This window comes from Hyla sarda, chromosome 9 (genome assembly GCF_029499605.1).
Source record: "Hyla sarda isolate aHylSar1 chromosome 9, aHylSar1.hap1, whole genome shotgun sequence".
Taxonomy (NCBI): domain Eukaryota; kingdom Metazoa; phylum Chordata; class Amphibia; order Anura; family Hylidae; genus Hyla; species Hyla sarda.
The window spans coordinates 7,087,266-7,105,107 of record NC_079197.1 but is presented as its reverse complement, the minus strand read 5'-3'; the positions used below and the strand labels follow the sequence as shown (position 1 = coordinate 7,105,107).

At 43.3% G+C, this 17,842-nt stretch overlaps 1 protein-coding gene across 1 annotated transcript in view; it reads right to left on the bottom strand.

Moving 5' to 3' along the window:
• PNPLA7 (patatin like phospholipase domain containing 7) overlaps positions 1-15,956 on the bottom strand; it is a 197,610-nt gene extending 181,654 nt beyond the window's left edge. Inside the window, 1 exon segment of the mRNA XM_056540343.1 lies at positions 15,824-15,956. The gene's annotated coding sequence lies outside the window, so the exon portion shown is untranslated.
• Between the last annotated feature and the right edge of the window lie 1,886 nt (positions 15,957-17,842).

Sequence of the window (17,842 nt, the reverse complement as noted above, 5' to 3'; positions counted from 1 at the left end):
TCAGTTACATTGAAGTGAAGGGAACCAAGTTGTAATACCACATACAACCTGAGGACAGGTGTGGCAATGTTTTTGGAAGAAGTTAGCTTTGTTTTTTTATTCCTGGATAACGCCTTTAAGATACCTGTACCTACATGTGCACAAGTGAGAACAGGCAATTTACATTGAAATATTTTTTTTTATTTTTTATCAACTGGTGCCAGAAAGTTAAACAGATTTGTAAGTTACTTCTATTAAAAAAATCTTAAAGGGGTATTCAAGGCAAAACCTTTTATATATATATATATATATATATATATATATACTGGCTCCGGAAAGTTAAACAGATTTGTAAAATACTTCTATTAAAAAAATCTTAATCCTTCCAATAGTTATTAGCTTCTGAAGTTTTCTGTCTAACTGCTCAATGATGATGTCACGTCCCGGGAGCTGTGCATGATGGGAGAATATCCCCATAGGAACTGTACAGCTCCCGGGACGCGAGTCATCAGAGAGCAGTTAGACAGAAAACAACAACTCAACTTCAGAAGCTAATAACTATTGGAAGGATTAAGATTTTTTAATAGTAAGTAATTTACAAATCTATTTAACTTTCCGGAGCAAGTTGATATATAAAAAAAAGTTTTGGCCTGGAATACCCCTTTAATCCTTCCAGTACTTATTAGCTGCTGAATACTACAGAGACCATTATTTTCTTTTTGGAACACACAGCTCTCCATTTTAGGAACTGTCCAGAGCAGCATATGTTTATGTCTATAGGGATTTTCTCCTGCTCTGGACAGTTCATAAAATGGACAGAGATGTCAGCAGAGAGCACTGTGGTCATGATGTCAGCAGAGAGCTCTGTGTTCCAAAAAGAAAATAATTTCCTCTGTAGTATTCAGCAGCTAATTAGTACTGGAAAGATTAAGATTTTTTTAATAGAAGTAATTTACAAATCTGTTTAACTTTCTGGCACCTGTTGATTTAAAAAAGTACCCCTTTAAATGTGCCTCCAAAGTTGTGGTCACTTATGAATGCATGCAATAGAGCAACACTGTGCACAATAGTAATAGGGTGCCTCCAGCTGTTGCAAAACTACAACTCCAAGCATGCCCCAACAGCTAGAGGCAAACCGGTTGGAAAACACAGCCCTAAGGGCTTGTTCACACTACAGAAATTCCTCGCAGAATAATCCCCACCCCCCCAAAAAACTAAAATAAAAATAAAGAATGGATCAGGCGCTTGGCTTGCTTTTATTTTTCAACATTTACCTGTAAGATGAAGGCTGGAATACAAAAAAAAAGTAATGGTGAACAGTGCACGACAACACCGCATATGAGTAAACCTCGCAAGGTGAACTGAGCAGAAAGGGTTACAACATAAATTCCACAAAAAAAAAAATAAAAAAAATAAAATCATTGTAACCGTGCTAGGACAAAACATAAAATAAAGGAACTTTGCACTATAAAAGTGAAAAAAAAGAAGGAAAAAAAAAAAACATTGCACAATCCGATGTCACAACACAACCGGCAAAACAACGCAGCAATAACACAAAGAACCCAATAAACACTGCTGAAAGGAGGAAATAATGTGCACATCCGTCTGATGTATATCTATAGCATTGACGGGGTCCTGACACCAAGACCACCCCCACTAACAGTGCAAAGGGGCTGTGATGCCCTACAGCAGTGATTCCAAACCAGTGCGCCCCCATCTGCTACAAAACCGGATGTCTAGGCATGCTGGGAGTTGTAGTTTTGCAACAGCTGGAGGTGCACTAGTTGGGAAATACTGCTCTACAGCAGTGTTCCCAAACCTGTGGCTCTCTAGCCCAGCGTTTCCCAACCGGGGTGCCTCCAGCTGTTGCAAAACTACAACTCCCAGCATGCCTAACGGACGAAGGCTGATGGGACATGATGGGAGCCACAGATTGGGGAACAATGCTCAATGGTCTATCCCTTTGTCTTGATTTGGGAGAGGTGAAGACCGACCATGTACTTGCATCTGTAGTTATTTTAACGGTACTAGTTTTGTTTCGAAGTGACTTTTTTTTTTTTTCCATTAAATTCGGGAGTTGCAGTTAGTTACTAACTACAACTCCCAGCATGCCCTGATACAGCCTTGGGTTCTGCAGCTGGCCCAAATGAAAACTACAAATCCCAGCATGTTGGACTATATAGTAGTATATAGTATAGGTTAGTGTGTCCCAACCAGGGGTGCCTCCAGCTGTTGCAAAACTACAACTCCCAACATGCCCGGACAGCCGTTGGCTGTTTTTTTTTTTTGTTTTGTTTTTTTTCAAATGAACTGGTGCCAGAAAGTTAAACAGATTTGTAAATTACTTCGATTAAAAAAATCTGAACCCTTTCAGTACTTATTAGCTTCAGAATACAACAGAGGAAATGATTTTCTTTTTGGAACACAGAGCTCTCTGCTGACATCACGACCCCAGTGCTCTCTGCTGACATCTCTGTCCATTTTGGGAACTGTCCAGAGCAGCATATGTTTGCTATGGGGATTTTCTCCTGCTCTGGACAGTTCTCAAAATGGACAGAGGCATCAGAAGAGAGCACTGTGCTCGTGATGTCAGCAGAGAGCTCTGTTGCCCAAAAAGAAAAGAATTTCCTCAGCAGTATTCAGCAGCTAATAAGTACTGTAAGGATTAAGATTGTTTTAATAAAAGTAATTCACAAATCTGTTTAACTTTCTGGCACCAGTTCATTTTAAAAAAAAATAAATAAATAAATTCCACCGGAGTACCCCTTTAAATAGAAGTATCAGCACTGGTATATAAACATCCCTACAAAATAAAAAAAATAAGAAAAGATGAAAAAAATAAAAAAATAAAAATAAATAAATAAAAAAAAAAGTTCTGTGTGAATACAAACCTACAGGTAACATTTACTTTTCACCTCTCCCAAATGAAGCAGACAGGATCTTTACCAACTAGAGAGGTCTCAGCACCTAAACACCAACAAGAACTTAGTGGGGGCTCTGCCAACTTTACAGCACCCGATAATAATGTCCCTTAACGTCAGGACAAATTGACAAGCTGGATTGTAACCTAACTCCGCAGAGAGAAGCAGCGCCCTATGAGCTTGGCAGCTACTTATATCTCCTGTTAGGTTAAAGGGGTACTCCGGTGGAAAACTTTTTTTTAAATCAACTGGTGCCAAAAAGTTCTACAGATTTGTAAATTACTTCTATTAAAAAATCTTAATCCTTCCAGTACTTATTAGCTGCTGAATACTGGAGAGCAAATTCTTTTCTTTTTGGATTACTTTTCTGTCTGTCCACTGTGCTCTCTGCTGACACCTCTGTCCGTGTCAGGAACTGTCCAGAGCAGCATAGTTTTGCTATGGGGATTTCCCCCTGCTCAGGACAGTTCAGGTGTCAGCAGAGAGCACTGTGGACAGACAGAAAAATAAATTCGAAAAGAATTTCCTTTGTAGTATTCAGCAGCTAATAAGTACTGGAAGGATTAAGATTTTTTTTTAATAGAAGTCATTTACAAATCCGTTTAACTTTTTAACACCAGTTGATTTAAAAAAAAAATAAATAAAAAAAATTTTTTTTCCACCGGAGTACCCCTTTAAAGAGGGTGATATCTGATGGCCTGCACAAGAAATAGGAGAACTGATGTTTCCACAGACAGAGCGGAGATAAAGGGACCTACCTCCTGTAAGGGCTGCATGAGTGAAGACTGCAGATCAGGCATTATGGGAAGGAAAGTCCACAACTAGGGTAAGGGTCAGCAATGAAGGCAGGAGACAGAAAGGAGAGCAGGGACAGTGGTTAACCAGGACCACACGTGTTAGTAAGGAAGAACAGATACACTTACCTGAGGACAGGTCACCACCTGCCTTATAATCTGACCTACTGTAAGGTTATGTTCACATGCTGCAGATTTCGACTTCCCTTTTGAAGTTAAAGGGGTACTCCGGTGGAATTTATCTTTTTTTTTTTGCATTATTATCTCTTTTAAATCTACTGGTGCCAGAAAGTTAGACAGATTTGTAAATTACTTCTATTTAAAAATCTTAATCCTTCCAGTACTTATCAGCTGCCGTATGCTCCACAGGAAGTTCTTTTCTTTTTGAATTTCCTTTCTGTCTGACCGCAGTGCTCTCTGCTGACACCTCTGTCTATTTTTGGAACTGTCCAGAGCAGGAGAGGTTTTCTATGGGGATTTGCTCCTGCTCTGGACAGTTCCTAACATGGACAGCAGAGGTCAGCAGAGAGCACTGGGGTCAGACAGAAAGGAAATTCAAAAAGAAAATAACTTCCTGTGGAACATACAGCAGCTGATAAGTACTGGAAGGACTAAGATTTTTTTTTAATTACAGTAATTAAGTAATTTACAAATCTATCTAACTTTCAGGCACCAGTTGATTGAAAAAATTTATAAAAATAGTTTTCCCCGGAGTACCCCTTTAATAGGGAAAAACTGCAAAAAAAGATCTGCAGCATGTGAATATGAGCATGTGACATGAGTACGGTCACCAGCACAGGACTGTACAGAGAGCCCTGGTGTCTCAGGGTTAAAATGTCAAGACTAAATTACCATATTATGGTGCATTGATGTTACCTTATATGAGTGTTTTGCAATCAGTGTGCCTCCAGCTGTTTCAAAACTACAACCCCCAGCATGCCTGGACAGCCGAAGGCTGTCCAGGCATGCTGGGGGTTGTAGTTTTGAAACAGCTGGAGGCATACTGGTTGGGAACAACTGGACTATACTGTCTGCCAAGGACAAGATTTATTTATATAAAACATTTGCAAACACTTTTCAGCGACAAAAAAAGAAAGCTCTTAACCCAAAAAGATGGATGGGTATCGCTCTTCTATTACAGCGGTATCTTTATGTGCCGTCACGTCACACATCTTATACCCTTTTCCTGAATAAAGCCATTGGCCAGGATAGTGTTCATAAGGATGACCATTATGATTTTGATTATTGATCTATATATATATATATATATATATATATATATATATATATATATATATGCTAATATGCTGCAGAAAAACATTATTTTCCTTATGAGACATATCAGCCTGCTATTTGCTTGTAACTAAAATGAAGATCTTGGGACGAGGCCAAAAGAAGCAAGATAAAGAAGAAGTTGGAAGTTAGAGGCAAAACATAAAACATTTGAAGAAAAAAAACTGTGCAGAAGGACAGATACAAGCGGAATTTTCCGGTAGAATAGTGACCTATGGCTAAGAAAGAAATGAATGCTTAATATGCTAATATATACCGACGCAACACTCAAATAACCAATCATAGTATAACATGATGATTTTGACGTGATAACTAACCTCCCTTTTTTCTCAAATGTAAAAACCAATGTACTTCCGTATAATAAACAGAACTCCTTGGGACAGCTCCTTAGCCAGTGTGAGCTAAACTTCTGCTGAGAAGGAGATATATATACCAACATTTTGTCTGGTGTTTATTTGTTGTGTCGACACTCAGCAGTATACAGCAGCAGTGGAACAAACTTTGCATAGATTAATAGTAATTGATCTTATTAAACAAAAATGCTTCTTTCTCCTTTAAGCAAACCTTTTCCTCTTCTTGCCGCTCAAATATATATATATATATATATATATATATATATATATATATATATATATATATATCTATCTCAATGGGGAGATTTATCAAAACTTGTCCACTTGTCCAGAGGAAAAGTTGCCGAGTTGCCCATAGCAACCAATGAAAGAAGCAATCTGATTGCGGAGTTGCCTATAGCAACCAATCAGATCGCTTCTTTCATTGGTTGCTATGGGCAACTCGGCAACTTTTCCTCTGGACAAGTTTTGATAAATCTCCCCCAATGTATATGTGTGTGTGTGTGTGTATGTGTATATATATATATATATATATATATATATATATATATATATATATATGTGTATATGTATGTATGTATGTATGTATGTTCCAACATCACGCTTAAAAGGCTAAAGATATTAACATGAAATTTGTTACTTATATGTCACCAACAAACATAGGATAGGTAAATTTAACCCTTACTCACCCCCATTTGCCAGGGGCGGGGTTTATGTTTAAAGTCCCATACAAGTCTATGGGAAATATATGTTACTGCATAACTTCCAAACGGCTGGAGATATTTCCATAATACTTGGTCACATGTTACTTATATGTCCACTAAAAATATAGGATAGTTCATTTAACCCTTAACTACCCCCATTTGTGAGGACGGGATAGAAGGTCAAAAGCTTCCGCTGTTGATTTTCCTCCACAACAAGGATTAGGAAGGAAAATCCGGGCATCGCCGAGTACTCAGTCTTTTCCTATAAAAATCAGCTCAGATGTGTCCTGTGTCTGCAAGGCTAGCAACCTGCCAGCTCTGGGAGAACTGCAAATTAAAAATGGTGCTTGCAAAGCAGAATTATAAATATAAGTTATAAAATGCTACCAGTTCCCTGGGGGAACATTTTAGGTGCTGCACCTCAAGTCCTGTGCTCAGTACAGAGGAGATAGTCTGTCCGCTCCCATTCACCTGTGTCAGGTAGGAGAATGTCCATCTGTCCTAGATCACATCTAGCAATCTTCCTTTCTATCTATCTTGATTCTCATCTATCTATCTATCTATCTATCTATCTCTCATATCTATACAGGTGAAACTCAAAAAATTTGAATAATGTGCAAAAGTTTTTAATGCAACTTTAGGGTGCGTTCACACGCTCTTTGTTTTTGCGGCTTTTCCGCTGCGTATTTGAAAGGGGACGGGCTCTTTTCTTGGCTGTCCGCAGCAGATTTTCCACGGAGGAATTTACGCTGCGGAAAATCCGCTGCAAGCCCTAATGAAGTCAGTAGGAACTGCGGCGGATTTTCCGCAGCATAAATTCTGCTGTGGAAAATCTGCTATGGACAGCCAAGAAGAGCCCGCCCCTTTCAAATACGCAGCGGGAAACCTGCCAAAACAAAGGGCGTGTGAACGCACCCTTACAGGAAAGGAAGCACAAAGTGCTCCAAAATCTGCTGGTAGACGGATGCGTTGACCCTGGACTTAAAGGGGTACTCCGCTGTTCAGCGTTTGGAACAAACTGTTCCGAATGCTGGAGCTGGGAACTCGTTACGTCATAGCCCTGCCCCCTCAATGCAAGTCTATGGGAGGGGGCGTGACATTCTTCTCGCCCCCTCCCATAGACTTGCATTGAGGGGGCAGGGTGTGATGTCATGAGGGGGCGGGGCTATGATGTCACAAGCTCCCGGCGCTGGCTCCAGGGTTCGCAACAGTTTGTTCCAAACGCTGAGCAGCGGAGTAACCCTTTAAGTTGCATTACTGAAATAAATAAACTTTGCAGGATATTATAATTTTTGGAGTTTCCCCTGTATAGCTCTGTCTGTACAGAGCTCCAGCATGCTCATAGGCCGCTCCATGCACAGGGAGAGACAGGCCCCATACGTGTCACTTCTTTTTCGGCGCGGCACCATGTCTCCCAATAAAGTCAATGGGTGATTATTTATTTGTAAATCAGCACGGTTTCCACATTAAAAGCCAAGTGGTTTATGTCATGTGACCGTGCACCCCTCCCCTGGGTGCCGATTGTTAGGCTGCATTCACACCACGTTTTTGCAATATAGTTCCCGTATACGTTTTCAATGTGAAAACCGTACAGAACCATATTAAAAACCGTATACATTGACTCTCCATTGAGAAACCGTATGCGAAACGATGCATCCTGTACGGTTTTGTCCGTTTTTTTCCCCCCGATTTTCCCCCCGATTTTTGGTCCGGGAGAAAACTGTATTAAGCTGTATAGTTTTTTTTTTTTTTTTTTTACATGGGAGTCAATGGGAACCGTATGTGCATACGGTTCCATCCGGTTTTTAACTTTGCACAGTTTTTTTCTTGGAATTTCAATCAAACAAGTGAAACTTTATTCATAATGGAGTGAAAAGTTAAAAACGCATACATTTTTTTTTTTTCATAAAAAAGCGGATGCAACCGGACATCATTTTTCAAACCGTATACAGGTTAAAATTTGTCCACGCGTTTGGATACAGTTTAGTCAGGTTTTGAGGAATCCGTTTTTCATCAAAAACCTGATACGGGAAACTGTAAAAACGTGGTGTGAACCCGGCCTAAGTAATTGTTCTATAACATTTGTTCTCTTTCGGTTATTCATCGCTCAGTCCTTCACATTCCTCCACAAATAATGAACACACGCTGAACCGATTCGGGTGGCATCGTACCAACAAACACTTATCGCCTGTGGATGTCACATGACAATGTCCGCACTCCTGCCAGCCCTACAGAGGGGAGGAAACAATATAAGGCAGCAACTCAACACGCTAAAGAAAAACTACAACTCCCAGCAGGCCCTAGAAGCTGCATGCTGCCAAGACATTCTAGTAATTGTTGTTTTGCAACAGCCGAGGACCCACTGCAGTAAAGCAAGGACAACCAGACGCTTTGTGGCTACAGCTATGGCAAATAGTGGGGGCAGATGACTCCATGGGGGAAATTTACTAAAACAATCATATAGTCAAAAGCTTTAGAAGTTATAAATATATATATACACACACATACTCCAAACAAGACGGCAGCAGCGGTATGAAGTAATGGCTATAGGTATGAAGTGCTATTGATAAGAGCCCGGACCAACAGCTCACTCGATATCCACAATAAAAACACAGCAGCACTTGTGCCAGAGCAACGTTTCGGCCGTCTCTCAAGCTTGACAATGGCTGCGAGAGGCACCCGAAACGTCGCCTCTGATGATGGGTGAATAAACACCACATTTTTTTCACCGAAGTACCTGTGTGCTGCTATTTTTCTTTTTTCTAGATAGATAGATAGGAGAGAGATAGATAGATAGGAGAGAGAGATAGATAGATAGATATGAGAGAGATAGATAGATATGAGAGAGATAGATAGATATGAGAGAGATAGATAGATATGAGAGAGATAGATAGATATGAGAGAGATAGATAGATATGAGAGAGATAGATAGATATGAGAGAGATAGATAGATATGAGAGAGATAGATAGATAGATAGATAGATAGATAGATATGAGATAGATAGATAGATAGATAGATAGATAGATAGATATGAGATAGATAGATAGATATGAGATAGATAGATAGATATGAGATAGATAGATAGATAGATATGAGATAGATAGATAGATATGAGATAGATAGCTAGATATGAGATAGATAGATATGAGATAGCTAGATATGAGATAGATAGATATGAGATAGATAGATATGAGATAGATATATAGATAGATATGAGATAGATATATAGATAGATATGAGATAGATAGATATGAGATAGATAGATATGAGATAGATAGATAGATATGAGATAGATAGATAGATATGAGATAGATAGATAGATATGAGATAGATAGATATGAGATAGATATGAGATAGATATGAGATGGATAGATATGAGATGGATAGATAGATATGAGATAGATATGAGATAGATAGATATGAGATAGATAGATAGATATGAGATAGATAGATATGAGATAGATATGAGATAGATAGATATGAGATAGATAGATAGATATGAGATAGATAGATATGAGATAGATATGAGATAGATAGATATGAGATAGATAGATAGATATGAGATAGATAGATATGAGATAGATATGAGATGGATAGATATGAGATGGATAGATAGATATGAGATGGATAGATAGATATGAGATAGATAGATAGATATGAGATAGATAGATAGATATGAGATAGATAGATAGATATGAGATAGATAGATATGAGATAGATAGATATGAGATAGAAAACCATTGCAACAAATAAAAGAAGAATAAAGCTCAGCCAAACCTAATGATAAATACTCCAAAATACTCCATAATATACATAACAGAGGAACCTAATTTGCTCTAGTAATATAAGATGTAACAAAGAATTGTGGGTAATCCTGCATAGGCGACTACAATCTACGGCAGTGTTTCCAGACCAGTGTGCCTGCAGCTGTTGCTAAACTACAACTCCTAACATGCCCGGAGTCGTAGTTTTGCAACAACTGGAGGCCCCCTGGTTGGGAAACACTGATCTACAGGACCTCACTGGAGAGCTCAGTACATTGGGCCTAAGCAGGATTTGTGTGCAATATGTACAGCAGCGGGGTGCAAGGTATTTTCCTATTCCAATGTTACCGAATTGTTGAGTTAAGCTTAAAGGGGTACTTCCTTGGAAAACATTTTTAATTCATCTGGTGCCAGAAAGTTAAACAGATTTGTAAATTACTTCTATTTAAAAATCTTAATTCTTCCAGTACTTATCAGCTTCTGTATGTCCCACAGGAAGTTCTTTTATTTTTGACTTTCCTTTCTGCTTCACCACAGTGCTCTCTGCTGACACCTTTGTCCATTTTAGGAACTGTCCAGAGTAGGAGCAAATCCCATAGAAAACCTCTCCTGCTCTGGACAGTTCCTAAAATGGACAGAGGTGTCAGCAGAGAGCACTGTGGTCAGACCAAGGAAATTCTAAAAGAAAATAACTTCCTGTGGAGCATACAGCAGCTAATAAGTACTGGAGGGATTAAGATTTTTAAATAGAAGTAATTTACAAATCTGTTTAACTATATATATATATATATATATATATATATATATATATATATATATATATATATATATATATATTTTTTTTTTTTTATTATTATTATTTTTCCCCCCAGTGGAGTACCCCTTTAAATACCCAATGCAGAACAAGTCACACACAAAGATGAATCAGTAAGTGATGCCAAAGTCCAAGTGGTATCAATGTCTTCACTAAGGATTAAAGGAGCGGGCTTCAAACTGTGGCCCTCCAGATGTTGCAAAACTACAACTCCCAGCACTCACTTAAAGTGTTCCTGTCATCAACAAAAACTTTTTATATAATGTAAATTATACTATTATATGTATATTTGTAATATACATTGGTTAAAAAATGTGTATATTTTTGTGTGAAAAAATGCTGTCCCTGCAGCTATTGTCTGTGTGTCTCTATGAGGAGACCAAATACAGGAAGTGAGGGCGGGACAAGCGGGGCTCTGTGCACTAAGAAAAAGCAGGACAGTGTGCGCTGCAGCTCTATGACACGCCCCCGGCTCATACATCAGGATGATTGACAAGCCAGGAGCCTGCACAGATCCCTACTTGTCCCGCCCTCACTTCCTGTATTTGGTCTCCCCATAGAGACCACAGACAGTAGCTGCAGGGACAAAAATATACATAGAACGGTATTAGCTACATTATATAAAAAGTTTTTGTTGACGACAGGTTCACTTTAAGCAGCCCAGAAACCCTTCACCATATACAGCGGTGTCACCTCTCAATGCACGATATACAGACATTTCAGCAAACAGTGACGCATTCAGCATTGTATATAAAGCCATAACTGTATACAATACCCTGCAGGGAAGTAAAAGTGTCACTGTATATAATTACCAGGCAATGTATACACACATATACCCATCCAACATACAGAACATTACTAGGCATCATATACAGAGAACAACACAGGCAGGTTATCACTATATACAGGTACATAGAAATACAATGTATACAGAAATATACCCATCCAACATACAGAACATTACTAGGCATCATATACAGCAGTGGTCTTTAACCTGCGGACCTCCAGATGTTGCAAAACTACAACTCCCAGCATGCCTGGGAGTTGTAGTTTTGACACATCTGGAGGTCCGCAGGTTGAAGACCACTGATATACAGTAACAGAGAACAACACAGGAAGGTTTTCACTATATACAGTTACATTGAAATACAATGTATACAGAAATATAACAATAGAGTATACAGAGACAGTACAGTGAAATGTATGCAGCCATAACCTCCCAGTATATAGAGACAAAACTGTGCAGTATATACTGACATATAACCACCCAGTATATACTGACATTGCCACCCAGTATATACTGACATATAACCTCCCAGTATATACTGACATATAACCACCCAGTATATACTGACATATAACCACCCAGTATATACTGACATATAACCACCCAGTATATACTGACATATAACCACCCAGTATATACTTACATATAACCACCCAGTATATACTTACATATAACCACCCAGTATATACTGACATATAACCTCCCAGTATATACTGACATATAACCACCCAGTATATACTGACATATAACCACCCAGTATATACTGACATATAACCACCCAGTATATACTGACATATAACCACCCAGTATATACTGACATATAACCACCCAGTATATACTGACATATAACCACCCAGTATATACTGACATATAACCACCCAGTATATACTGACATATAACCACCCAGTATATACTGACATATAACCACCCAGTATATACTGACATATAACCACCCAGTATATACTGACATATAACCACCCAGTATATACTGACATATAACCACCCAGTATATACTGACATATAACCACCCAGTATATAGAGACAAAACTGTACAATATATATTGACATAACCACACACACATATATATATACAGACACACAGTATTATGCAATGAATACTTCCATACACACTCACTGGACACTTTATTAGGTAACATCTGTACAATAACTAGTCAGCCAATCACATGGCAGAAAGTCAGTGCATTTAGGCACGTAGACATGGTCAAGACAACTTCATAGGTTCACATTGAGTATCAGAATGGGGAAGATAGGGGATTTAAAGGGTTACTCCGCTGCTCAGTGTTTGTGACAAAGTGTTCCGAACACTGGAGCCGGCACCAGGAGCTTGTGACGTCATAGCCCAGCCCCCTCATGACGTCATAGCCCAGCCCCCTCATGACGTCACACCCTAAATCCGCCCCCTAAATGCAAGTCTATGGGAGGGGGCTGACGGCTGTTGCTTTAGTTGCAGATTGATATCTCTCCCACCAAGCGATCCCTCCACCCATTGAAGCAGACCGGCTCCCTGTCATCAGATGACTAGTGATGTCAGGTCTCGGCCGCATTGCAACCTGGGAAAAATCAGTCAATTTGTATGCTGGTAAAAATAAATATTGGGGTGAAAATTACAGATTTGTGAGAAAACCGTAACACACAGGTACAGACACTATATTAAGCACTACACTAACTTTACAGCCCCTGTAGCATAGTCAAATAAAAAACATTTCCTGGAATACCCGTTTAGGGAACGTTCAGATGAGCGGATTTTGCATGCGGATTTATCTGCGGATGCGAAGCTGAAGGACCTCTGTATGCTGCCTTCACATGTGCCTGCTCCGAGCGGCGATGTGCGAGTCGCCGTGCGCATGTGCAGTATACTCGCACATCGCGGCAGCTCTCAGCCTAGCTCTTAGAGCAGGGGGAGCGCCCGCGATGATTGCACGTACACCGCGCATGCACGGCGACTCGCACATGGCTTCAGTGTGTCTGCACGTAGCGGCGTATTGCTGCTCCGAGCAGGCACATGTAAAGGTAGCCTACAGCGGTCCTTCAGCGGCAGATCTGCAACATAAAATACGCTGTAAATCCGCTCGTCTGAACGTACCCTTAAAGGGGTACTCCAGTGTTCTGAACATTTTGGTTCAGATCGCTCGGGGCCGGAGGCCATGATTGTGATGTCACGACCACGCCCCCTCCATTCATGTCTATGGGAGGGGGCGTGTCGGTAGACCTGAATAGAGGGGGCGTAGTCGTGACATGAGGGGGCGTGGCTCAAAAGTTTTCCACCGGAGTACCCCTTTAACAGCTATCCTTCGGATAGGGGATAAGAAGTCTGGCAGCGGAGTACTCCTTTACAGTGTAGAGGCTGCAGGTACTTGCAGGAGAGTGGAGCTTCATTCTGCAGCAGAGGAGGCTCAAGAAGGAGTAATTCGAATAAAGATGTAGGAAGGAAGAGACGTGTACTCTGGTCTTGTGCACTAAGCAGGATTATGAACCTATCCAGAACACCAGGGGTCACCTTAGAGGGGAGGCGCGGTAAGGGGGAAAGATAAGTATCATTTTATAACCCTATCGCCTGCACTACAAGTTAATGAGGGCGACACTGATGACAGACGCCCTTTAAGTGACTCTGGACATGTCATGGATGTTGTTCTGAGGATTTCACAAACTTCTGATCTCCTGGGATTCTCCCCACAATCATCTCTGGGATTTACACAGGAAAAAGATAAATTATCCAGTGAGCAGGAAAATGCCTTGTTGGTGTCAGAGGAGAATGGGCAGACTGAGATGACAGAAAGGCAACATGAACTCAAATAACCACTGGTTACAACCAATATCTGCTGAATACCATCTCTGAGAACAAAAAACGTCCAACCTAGAAGCAGATGGGCTACAGCAGCAGAAGACCACACCGGGGGCCCCTCCTGTCAGCTAAGAATAGGAAACTGAGGCAACAATTCACTCAGGAACCAAAACTGCTAAATAGAAGATGGAAGAACGTTGTCTGGTCTGAGGAGTCTCCATTCCAGCGGTGACATCATGTCTATATGGGGGAACTGTGTGATGACATCATGTCTATATGGGGGAACTGTGTGATGTCATCATGTCTGTATGGAGGAACTGTGTGATGTCATCATGTCTATATGATCTGTGTGATGTCATCATGTCCATATGATCTGTGTGATGTCATCATGTCCTTATGATCTGTGTGATGTCATCATGTCCTTATGATCTGTGTGATGTCATCATGTCCTTATGATCTGTGTGATGTCATCATGTCCTTATGATCTGTGTGATGTCATCATGTCCTTATGATCTGTGTGATGTCATCATGTCCATATGATCTGTGTGATGTCATCATGTCTATATGATCTGTGTGATGTCATCATGTCCATATGAACTGTGTGATGTCATCATGTCCATATGAACTGTGTGATGTCATCATGTCCATATGAACTGTGTGATGTCATCATGTCCATATGAACTGTGTGATGTCATCATGTCCATATGATCTGTGTGATGTCATCATGTCCATATGAACTGTGTGATGTCATCATGTCCATATGATCTGTGTGATGTCATCATGTCCTTATGATCTGTGTGATGTCATCATGTCCTTATGATCTGTGTGATGTCATCATGTCTATATGATCTGTGTGATGTCATCATGTCCATATGATCTGTGTGATGTCATCATGTCCTTATGATCTGTGTGATGTCATCATGTCCATATGATCTGTGTGATGTCATCATGTCCATATGATCTGTGTGATGTCATCATGTCCTTATGATCTGTGTGATGTCATCATGTCTATATGATCTGTGTGATGTCATCATGTCCATATGATCTGTGTGATGTCATCATGTCCTTATGATCTGTGTGATGTCATCATGTCCATATGATCTGTGTGATGTCATCATGTCTATATGAACTGTGTGATGTCATCATGTCTATATGAACTGTGTGATATCATCATGTCTATATGAACTGTGTGGTGTCATCATGTCCATATGATCTGTATGATGTCATCATGTCCTTATGATCTGTGTGATGTCATCATGTCTATATGATCTGTGTGATGTCATCATGTCCTTATGATCTGTGTGATGTCATCAGGTCTATATGAGGAGAAATGTTTGTAGATAATTTGCCACCAATAATGAACATAAAAAGGGCCCAGCCCGGTACTAGTAAGGTGTACCTAATAAAGTGGCCAGTGTATAACTATGCAGCCTACAGACACTTTCCGCTTCTTATGGACGTCTATGGAAGTTGTTGTTGCGGGGGCCCCTTGGCCCCGGACCCGTCGTCCTCACTATAATATCTGGTCCTCAGGACATCACAGATCTCTCCTGTACGGTGACAGCTCTAATACACGGTGACATCCGCCGCTACCCTCCTCCCGCACTTACCGGCGGCCCCGTACACACCGATCCGTCCCGTACACACCGATCCGTTCCGGCCTCCTCTCCGTCTCCCCCACCTGACAAACTAGTCACATGACTGGAGATGCCCCGCGCACACTGGTCGCGGAATGATAGCAAACTGACCAATCACAGGGCTGCATCAAGAACGGCTACTTCCGGGGCCGCCCCCATGAATAACAGCAGCCGATAGAAGGGGGTGTGATCGGAGGAGGAGGGGGGGCAACAGAGAGGAGGGGGGGGGGGGGGGGGGGCAACAGAGAGGAGGGGGGGGGGGGGGGGGGGGGCAACAGAGAGGAGGAGGAGGAGGAGGAGGAGGAGGAGGAGGAGGAGGAGGAGGAGGAGGAGGAGGAGGAGGAGGAGGAGGAGGAGGAGGAGGGGGGGGGGGCAACAGAGAGGAGGAGGAGGGGGGGGGGGGGCAACAGAGAGGAGGAGGAGGAGGAGGGGGGCAACAGAGAGGAGGAGGAGGAGGAGGGGGGCAACAGAGAGGAGAGGAGGAGGAGGGGCAACAGAGAGGAGGAGGAGGAGGAGGGGCAACAGAGAGGAGGAGGGGGAGGAGGAGGGGGAGGAGGAGGGGGGCAACAGAGAGGAGGAGGAGGAGGGGGGGCAACAGAGAGGGAGGAGGAGGAGGGGGGGCAACAGAGAGGAGGAGGAGGAGGAGGAGGAGGAGGAGGAGGAGGAGGGGGGGCAACAGAGAGGAGGAGGAGGGGGGGGGCAACAGAGAGGAGGAGGAGGGGGGGGGCAACAGAGAGGAGGGGAGGAGGGGGGGGGGGCAACAGAGAGGAGGAGGAGGGGGGGGGGCAACAGAGAGGAGGAGGAGGGGGGGGGGGCAACAGAGAGGAGGAGGAGGGGGGGGGGCAACAGAGAGGAGGAGGAGGAGGAGGGGGGGGGGCAACAGAGAGGAGGAGGAGGAGGGGGGGGGGGGCAACAGAGAGGAGGAGGAGGGAGGATGGGGGGGGGGCAACAGAGAGGAGGAGGAGGGGGGGGGCAACAGAGAGGAGGAGGAGGAGGGGGGGGGGCCAACAGAGAGGAGGAGGAGGAGGGGGGGGGCAACAGAGAGGAGGAGGAGGGGGGCAACAGAGAGGAGGAGGAGGAGGGGGGGGCAACAGAGAGGAGGAAGGGGGGCAACAGAGAGGAGGAGGGGGGGGGCAACAGAGAGGAGGAGGAGGAGGGGGGGGGGGCAACAGAGAGGAGGAGGAGGAGGGTGGGGCAACAGAGAGGAGGAGGAGGAGGAGGGGGGGCAACAGAGAGGAGGAGAAGGAGGGGGGGCAACAGAGAGGAGGAGGAGGAGGGGGGGCAACAGAGAGGAGGAGGAGGAGGGGGCAACAGAGAGGAGGAGGAGAAGGGGGGGGGCAACAGAGAGGAGGAGGAGGAGGGGGGCAACAGAGAGGAGGAGGAGGAGGAGGGGGGCAACAGAGGAGGAGGAGGAGGGGGGGCAACAGAGAGGGGAGGAGGAGGAGGGGGGCAACAGAGAGGAGGAGGAGGGGGGGCAACAGGAGAGGAGGAGAAGGAGGGGGGGCAACAGAGAGGAGGAGAAGGAGGGGGGGCAACAGAGAGGAGGAAGGGGGGGCAACAGAGAGGAGGAGGGGGGGCAACAGAGAGGAGGAGGGGGGGCAACAGAGAGGAGGAGGAGGGGGGGAACAGAGAGGAGGAGGAGGGGGGCAACAGAGAGGAGGAGGAGGAGGAGGGGGGGCAACAGAGAGGAGGAGGAGGGGAGGGGGCAACAGAGAGGAGGAGGAGGAGGGGGGGCAACAGAGAGGAGGAGGAGGAGGGGGGGCAACAGAGAGGAGGAGGAGGAGGGGGGGCAACAGAGAGGAGGAGGAGGGGGGGCAACAGAGAGGAGGAGGAGGAGGGGGGGCAACAGAGAGGAGGAGGAGGAGGAGGGGGGGCCAACAGAGAGGAGGAGGAGGAGGAGGGGGGCAACAGAGAGGAGGAGGGGGGCAACAGAGAGGAGGAGGAGGAGCAACAGAGAGGAGGAGGGGGGCAACAGAGAGGAGGAGGAGGAGG